Genomic DNA, 9,849 nt, shown 5'->3' on the forward strand with positions numbered 1-9,849 from the left:
GATGCTGTCCATGATTGATTAGATCATGTGTGCATGGTTGATTCATCTAGGTCAATGTCATGAAAAAAATACCCAAAAAGTGTTCAGTTACAATGCAATCATTATAGTCATAATGTATTCAAACTATTATGATAATTTTACAACAGCCAAATGGAATTTGAACAGTGCAACTCATCTTCCATCCAGGTCATTTTTATTATGCACACCCCATTGACCATTTGGCAATGGATTTACGGGAACTGTTGAACATTATGTGATAGCTTGCACTGAGACTACCAAGGGAATTTGACATAAAAGGAAATATAATGGTTCATTTGTGGGCCCAACATTCATAGATTCCCAAGAGTTAAAAATTATTCTTCCATTCAGCACACATTCACTCAACTGCTATGTTCCCCACATAGGACTATATAGCAGACATCAAAAGATGAATAAGGCTTAGCCCTTGAGAAACACATCACTGAACCAGAAGAAAGACAAGAGGACAATGACCTATAAAATAATGTTGACTGTCCCATATGGTAGTCCTAGTCAATTGTCGCTATTGAGCACTTGTAATGTATTTAGGCTAAACTGAGGTATGCTGTAAGTATATAACATACACCAGATTTCAAAGAATTTATTATATCTTATTGGTAATTTTTACATTGATTACATATTGAAATGATATTTTTGGATATATTGAGTTAAATAAAACATTACTAAAATTAACTTTGCATGTTTTTTTTTTACTGTTTTAATGTGGCTACTGGAAATTCTTAATTATGTATCTGGTTCATATTATATTTCTATTGGGCTGCACTGATATAATGTATGTGCTATATGTGTTGTATGTATAGAAAGAAAATTGTGCACAGAGGAAAAGGCAACAGATTCTGCTGGGCAGAGATTTTGACATTTAATATTGGTCTTTAAGAGATTTCTCTGGAGGAGGCAAAGCTTGAGGAGAAAACCAAAATGGAAGAAGCATGAGCAAAGTCACAGCGGCCTTAAAGAACTTGATGTGTTTGTGGAATGGCAAGCAGGTTAGTATGTGTGTGGGATGATGGGTGGAAACAGGAAGCAGGAGACAGGCTGGGAAGGCATGTGCAGGCCCACATGGGTAGGCTCTTATTTGCCATGGTAAAGAGTCCAACTCCGTCTGTGGACTAAGGAGCATCCTCAAAAGTCTTTAAGCAGGTGGTTGACATGGCCAGGTCTTATTTATTCTGGGAGCAGAAAGAAGAGCTTGCAGGGTAAGAAACCAGAGAAGAAAGACCGTTCGAAAATTACACCAGGAATAATGAGAGCTTGAATAAGATCCATGATGGGAAGAGCAGAGAGGAGTGAGACTTGATAGGTAATTTTCAAAGCACCCAAGGATGTGGTGCTTGCCTTGAAATCAGAAGGACAGATTTTTTTCCCCAAGCTAATGTTTTTTTTCTATCTGCTAAATGCACTTATTATCAACCAATGACAAAGAATAAAACTGTTGACAATCATATTCATTCTTGGATTCTTCTGATTTTGTACCATATTTAGATTCTTTAGGGCCTTCTTTTCCCCATTCATCCTGAGTCCACTGAGGACTGTAAGAGCAACTACTTGCTCAGCCATCCCACATGGAGCACTTCTTCTTGAGTCAGGCCCTCCTTTTTTCTCATGCTGTGCTATCGTATCATTGAAAAAGGCTAATCCACGTGGCCAGGACTGGACTTGAATTGCTCTTCACTTCCGCTTTCCCTTTGCACAAAGGCCACTGAAATCTGTTCTGTGATTCCTCTCTTGTTTACATAATAGCTACCTCTGTCTTCTGTCATGTTTTCATTTTCCCTCAGGGAGAAAATACTACTCTCCCCAGGATTCATGAGAAAAAATGAGGAGTATAGTTCAATTAGCACTAGTCAGAAGCAAATCTTGGAGTGTTCCAAATAAGTAGCAAGTGATGAAGCTAATGAAAATGTTAGTGGAGGCTAAGAAAGAAAGACGGAAGGCACCACCACAACAATAGTTTATCCCAATAAAAGGAGGTGGGAAGGGAAAGAGAAAAATTTACTTTTATTGCAAGAAAAATAGTAGATGAAGTAAGTGGGGGTAAAAACCCACAAGACAGCCACTGGCTACAGCTATAAAATTAAGAATCTTCATTTTTTAAAATCAGACTATATCTTTGTTCTTAAGAGTCTACAATATGATTGGTATTATCTTCAAATCTTCACAACACCCTTCTGAGTGGAACCTCTTAGGGGGTCATGCATAGCAAAACATGATACTGAGTTATAAAGGGGAACATTCCATTTCTAGACATCTCAATTTATGACTCAAGTAGTGAAACCACATGGTCTGCTCATAAGGAAAGTGTAGGGGATTCCATTCTCTAAAGTAAACATTCAAAAGAATTCTGAAATCAGCTACTGACCAGCCAGGACATCTTAAAAAAAAAAAAACCGTTAGGGGCTGGGAAGCTGGAAAATGCCTAAATCCATCAAGGTTTGTTGATTACAAGGAACAGAAATTGACTCCTGCTACATTAAGTAAAAAAAAAAAAAAAAAAATACTGAAAGGCTATAGAATAATTCACAGAAACAAAGGAATAGCAGAGTGGTCAAAATTTCAGAAAATCCAGGAATCAGGAAAGCTCTGGAGAGCTAGGTAGCAGCAACCAAGGAACACTCTATTCAGGGCACTGCCATCAGGATTCATGAGTTTAACCAAATTCTCTGGATTATTCTCTGTGATATCCACATGCTAAGAAGAGAACGTCTTACCAGTGTAGCTTGGATCACCCATCCACTTCTGTCCAGGGAAGAGAGAAGTCCTTGACTGGCCATCCCTCCAAGCCTGAAAGCAACAGAGAAAATGTAGTTGAGTCCCCCAAAGGAAGAAGAAGAGGTGCTGGAAGGCAAAAACAGGTGTCCTCTACAGGACCTGTGCCATTTCTTTATTCATGCTCTTCACTATTCTAACTCTCTCGTCTAAAACCTCCCACCGTCATGGTCTACCTTCAACCCACTTTCTTTAAGAAGTCTCCTCTGGATACTCCAACCCTTATTGACCTCTTCCTCTTCTTAACACATACAAGTAGTCATTCACATAATCATTCACTTGACAAATATTTTTGGGCCTTCACTATGTGCCCGGTATTCTATTGGGTACCCGTTCTGCAACTGATAGTCTTGCTTCTCCTCCCCGTGATATTCCAGGCATAACTGTTCGTATCTGAAAACTTGATTTAAGACTTAACAGCATTTATTGGTTGCTCATCAGTCTTTGATACCATGATAGGGATCAAGTTTGGACCAAATGCTACAACCTAGATACAGGCTCTGAAATTTTTTTCATAACTATATGATACAACTAATAAAACCAGAGTACTTAGAGATATTTTCAAGACAGATCAATTCTAAGTGATAAAAGCAAAGATCCTCAGTTTACATTTAATTTTTAGTTATTAATCCGTTCAATAAACAAATATTATTGAATGTCTTTACTATATAGGACATTTTACTAGGCAGAGCTGATATGCAGCAGCATACACTGGTACACTTGGATCAGTTGTCGAAATAGTGAAAACTCCCACGCTGGCTAGTGAATAGCCACTGTCCTGAGCCTTCAAGTGCCCTATCACCACCCTAGCCAACTCCATTCCTATGACACCTCTCCAGGACCCCTACATTCCCACAATCCAGTGACTAGGAGTTTATCTCTGGCACACGACTCTGCTCCAGCCCTTAGGCCAGTGTCTGTTCTGATAAGTACCCTGTCATCCCTGTTGATAAATATTTTTTAATATCACTTTAGTTCTAAGTACAGGGATAGATACAAAAATGGGCAGGTCCTAAGGAGCTTATGTGTGGAGTACTACCAACAATAAAAAAGAACAAAGTGGATGAATCTCAAAAACATTTTGCTAAGTGAAAGAATCCAGACAAAAAATAGTGCATACTGTATGATTCCATTTATATGAAGTTCTACTTCAGAGAAAAACAAACTGTGATAATATAAATCATCCCTGGGATGAAATGGAGAAGAGGGTTATTGATTGGAAAGGGATTCAAAGAAACTTTCAGCAGTGATGGAAATGTTTTATAGAGGAGGAGTGTTTAAAGTCTGTTCACTTTATTGCAGGTAAATTATATACTAAAAAAAGCGTTTACTGTCCAATAAGGAAGATAATACCTCCAAAAATTAGTTTAATACTGGTCAGAAAGCCTAAGTCCCACAGGAGAGGCATAGCTAGAGCCTGCATAGCCAAGTGTTATAACCACCCTCTCTTGGGTTGTACAGCACTGTCTGGATTGAGATCTTGTTCTTGTGACAGGAAGAGTTATTTTAGCTCCCTCAGTTTTCCCATCTGCAAAATGGTGACAATAATAGTAGATACCTAAGGGGTTGTTGTGAGGGCCAAATGAGTTATCCATCGAAAACATTTAGAACATTTGGCACACAGTAGGTATATAATTAATGTTCACTATTAAAACAATTATTGGACTCCAGAGAAGGAGGGTCATGTTCAGCTGGGAGGGCACTGAGGAAGCAGCATTTGAGCTGAGTTTTGAAGAACTGTTTGTACAATGTGGGCATGGGGAGATGGGAGGAAATTACATACATGTCACTCACCTGGGTACTCTATCCAAGAATTCTCTTCAGTGTCACTTCCTCATTATCCCTTTGGCTACGTTACCACCCTCTCTACACGCTCACACTCTCAGAGCTCCCAGTACTCTCTTGTACAGCACTTATTATACTTGCATTTAATCAATAAATTAATTGATTAATATTTAAGTATTTATTCCACATGTATCACACTTCTCCAACAGACCAGAAGCTGCAGGTGGTCAAGAGGCTTACTTTTATAGACCCAGGTCTTAGCACAGAAACTTGCAGAAATTATTGTTATTCAATAAATTTAAAAATACATTATTTTTCTTATATAAATCAAGTTACCATTTTACTCCATTCACCTCAATTCAGAGTATTTTTAGTTAACTGGTGGGCTGGGGTCCCTCCATGAGCTTAAGGGCTAGCTCTGCCATTTTCTCCAGGTGAACTCAGGGCAAGCTAGTTCTTTATATTCTAATCTCCTGATTTGCAGACTAGGGTATAGTAAGAGTTCATCTGCATAAATTTCTTGTTACATATAAAGGAATGTTTGTAAAGCATTTTGCACATTTTGTGATGTGCCTATCACATAGTAAGTGCTTAAAAAATGGTAGCATCAGGATCATCCCCTTCACCCAACCTATAGAGTGTCATCACTCTACCCATGATGCTGTTAGGCATCAAAATGTATCAAAACACTCCGGACTATGTGACTCCTCCTTCTCAAACTGCTCCCCCCAACTCCCAACTGGCAGACTGTGGGAGAAGGCTCAGTATGCTTTGTCTCCCTTGTACGTATCTTGCCCAAGAACACATTGCAAAAAAATCTACTCCAATACCAACCATTTGGCTTCCCTTTCTTTTTCCAACCCCAAGATTGTATTTTCTAATTTTTCCAATAGTGAGTTCGTAAGTTTTGCAAAAGCGTTTTAGAATTTACAGAAATCTCACACCTACTCTATCTCATTTTACATTTAAATCAACCTCAATATAACATTTTTCAATATGAGATTAGAAAATTAGAAAGAGGTAATATAATCCATCCCAGGACACAAAGAGAGCAAGGAGTAGGGCCGGGATTTCAAATCCAAGTCTTCCAGCTCTGAACCTTACATTCTTTGGCTTCTGGCCTAGAAGTAACTTTCTAGAAATTTCTACTGTAGGAGAAGAATGATATTTCTGAGTGTCTTTCAGTCTGGGTATGATGAGGCCCAATACCTGATTCCTTCCGACCCCAGGTCTAAACTCCAGGGAAATCAGATGGTACTTGATAAGCACAGCCTGAGGCTTCAAGACTTTAATTAGTCACTGTCCTCGTATGAATTTTCTGGAGCAAGAACTCAGCTAAGTCAAGTCCAAGCTCCAGCAAGTAAACATCATTGGAAAAACTCCCGCCTTGAAGAAGTGGTGAAACAGACTGTCACATTAGTAGAGAAAAATAAAGAACTAGGTGTAACGGCCTCCAGAGTTGACCAGATAGGATCATCCAAACATTGCTGGACTCTGCTTCTATTTTTTTCTTCTGAATCAAATTTTATTCAGATCCAATGAGGTGGAGTTATTTCCTTTTTTTACCCTTGTTAATTATCTCCTTGGGTATATATATATATATATATATATATATATATATATATATATATATATACACACACACACACACACAAATATATATATATATATATTCAAGGCTAATTGTAAGAGTTCTTTTTACCTTAATAAGGATACTAAGTGAGGAGATAAATGTGAAAGTACCTAGGATTTTCAAGGCACATATGGGTACTTAATAAATGCTTTTTAACCTGGAATCTGCTGAAGTTTCTTTCTGGGGCCTTTCAGCTTTTCACAGCAGACACCAAGGTCTGCTTTTGTCCTAACCCTACCATGGAACTAAATATACCCAGAATGCAGGGTTCTTTTGAAACCTTAGTCCCTTGCCTAAGGATTTCTGACACATTAAAATATTATTAAGTAAAATTTCAAAGTCAAAATAATCAGACTGCTTTTCACCACAAACCCTGGAGAAATAAAACTGCAAACAACTCATTAGAAAGGCTGAGAAAAAGCTATCTTGTGGGCCGGCCAAAATAATGTATTGCTATTTAGAATTTTCTCTGGGATACTTTCTCTCTAAATATTGCAAGAAAAAAATTAGCTGTTTCACACATGGAGATGTCTAAAACCATTAGCTCAAATTTCATACACAGAAACATTGACAAGCTCCTTCTCTCTGAAAAGAGAAAGGCAGACCAGACTGATGCTTCTCCATTTGCATTTCCCTCTCTGAGCTGCCTTTCTGAGTAAATGCCATGATTTTAAAATGAAGTCTGTTTTTTTTCCACATCCGAAATGTCTTTATTTGCACTCTGGAAATGCTGACGTCAATTGCCTTACAAATCCAGGGGGGAAAAATACCAGTTAATTGTAGTTGAGAAGACTGTCGAATCTCTAATAATGGTAGGCACAGAGCTTGTCAGCACAGCATCCGTTGCCATAGTTACCTGTGAGGGATGACAACAACTGCATATTACTTAGCTAAATGACCCCACATGGCACCTTAGTGATTATTAGAGAGGGATCTGATATTCCTCTGGTGAATATTTGAATCAAGTGAAATAACCCCTGTGAGCAGGGTTTTCTCAAGGGGTGTTTCCCTTCCAGATACCAACAGAATGATCGCTTGATAACTCTTAAAAGCAACTTTCAACCTTTGCTTTTGGAACAGTTTAGAAATGCAATGTCACAATAATTGACCCGTTGAATCACTTTGGACTATATAATACCAGCTGTGCCCACAACCAAGGAGGGAAAATCATGTTAACATGCGTTGTTCTATCTTACACGATAGCAGCAACGAACCAAATTGATCTTTTCCCTTAAATGGCTGGTTTCATTCCAAAACAGTTGTGGAGAGAATGAATCCAAGTGTGTAATTTAATAAGTGTATATTTTACTAACTTAAATGAATGAAACACACTGATGCATTTATTTAAACTGTTTATACATGTAGATGTGCCCACAATTTAAAGATCCTTGGCAGCATTTACTGAGCCCCATGCCCCTTCCATCAAAGGAGAGAGCTGAGAATCAGAAATAATCCGCTTGTTCCAGAAGTTTCATGCAGAGCCATTCTCAGCTCCTTAGAGGCTCTTATAAGGGAAATAGGCATGAGAGTCCAATCTCTTTAAATAATGTTAAATTTATTATTTAGCAAGGAGAGAAGGATTTAAAGTCTTGATAAGAAAAATAATGCTTCCGGCATATAAGACTAGATTGCATTGTTAAATGTAATACACCCATACATGCACACAATTTCTGTGGTGAAATATACTGGAAGGCAACAAAATACACTAGGAGCTTGAGGTATAGTGCCTCAACTAAAGTGTTCAACACTAGACACTCTACATTTTCCAAGAGGAAGGGTCCCCACAAGTAGCTAGAATATAGGAATAATTTTTAAAAAATACGGAAAACCTAGATTCCCACAAAACCCTGCTCCAAAAATGTACAGAAGAGAAACTCTTTTTGGCCAAGAGCTGCATGGTGTTTTTGCTTTTCAACCTGAAAAACAAAGATAGTGCAAAGGGGGTATTATTCTTTCCCATCTGATACAAATTTTGGGGGGAGAAAAATGTGCATACACAAACATATCTGCAAATCTACAAAGGCATAATGTATTCATAAGCGTTAGTATACTACTGTGATTTGAGTCCTAGGATTTAGTGAGTCTAATATTTTTGTTCCTGTGAATATTTCTCAGCTGCCCGGGATAACCTGAAAGTTACTAGCCTCCTTTTCTTAGTGGCTCCGTGTCAGAGAAAATAACGGAAAATGAAATCAAAAGCCCTTATTTCATCAGCTGACACAGGCGGGACAGCGGAGGATCACAGGCTCAGGCTGGAAACCAGCCCTTTTTCTCTCAGAGGAAAATTACCAGAACTCTTTGCAGAGTGGACTCAGAGCAGCCAGCAGTGCTGCCTGGTGTTCTCCTCTCCTCTGAGACTGAGCAGACGGAGATTTATAAACAAGACGGCAGAGAGAAGCCAGGATTCTACCCTGAAGCAGAGCAGGCCACCTCCGACCAGGTGGTCCCCGCACCACGAATGTGGACATTGAACAGACAGCATGAAACACTAATGGCAAAAGCACCGCCTAGAACAGTCAGCTGTTCCTAGCATAGCTGTGACACTGGAAGGCAGCAGAATGGCCCTTGTGGCAAGGGTGGGTACTGTATGTTTCATAATACGGTTGTAGAAATGGAAGCCCCCAAGAAACCCACTGGCTTATCCAGTCACCCGGCGGACATGAGTCAGTGTCGCGGTGCACTCCCCTGACTCTGCCCTCCGTGCATCTGCTCTGGGATTGCAGAGGTGCTGGGGCCCACAGGACTCCCAGGACAGAGAACAGAGAGGAAGAAAGTCAACTGAATATTATATTGTATTGTAGAGATAATAGAGACGTCAATCTATTGCCTGAGGTCATATTAGTTATGAGCCTTATAAGGGTAAAGACTTCTGACTATACCCTGCTATACTCCAGTTCCTAATAGGAGAACTAGCTCAAAAAGGTACTCAGAGTATATGACATGAATGAATGAATGAACAAATGAATGAATGAAACATTACCTACTTTTCCTCCATAACCAACCCTAATCATAGAAAAAGCTACATGCATGTGTGTGGGGTGTCTGTGTGTGTGTGTATTTCCATTGATTTTCAGCTTCTGAAGTACAGTTGGCCTTCTGTATCCACAGTTCTGTATTTGCAGATTCAACCAACTGGAGATCAAAAATATTCAGGAAAAAAAATTCCAGAAAGTTCCAAAAGCAAAACTTGAATTTGCTGCATGGCTGGCAACTATTTACATAGCATAGCATTGTATTAAGTATTATAAGTAACCTAGAGCTGATTTAAAGTATACAGGAAGATGTGCATAGGTTATATGCAAATACTATGCCATTTTATACAAACGACTTGAGCATCCTAAGATCTCGGTGCTCACAGGAATCCTGCAATCAATCCCCTATGGATACCGAAGCAACTGTACTAAAGCCCAGAGGAAAGATATTGTACTAAAGGAAGATACTATACTAAAGCCCAGAGGAAAATATGATCTTTGTCTATGCATATAGTTAGACCATGAAAGTAAAATATGGTTTGGTGAAAATGTCCTACTAGTTGGAGATTTTGAGTCTAGCAACCCCATGGATAAATCATATATCTAAATATTTCAGTATTCAATTCTTATCTTCTCTTTGTGTGTAGGAACCTG

The sequence above is a fragment of the Hyperoodon ampullatus genome (assembly GCF_949752795.1).
Source record: "Hyperoodon ampullatus genome assembly, chromosome: 8".
NCBI lineage: Eukaryota > Metazoa > Chordata > Mammalia > Artiodactyla > Ziphiidae > Hyperoodon > Hyperoodon ampullatus.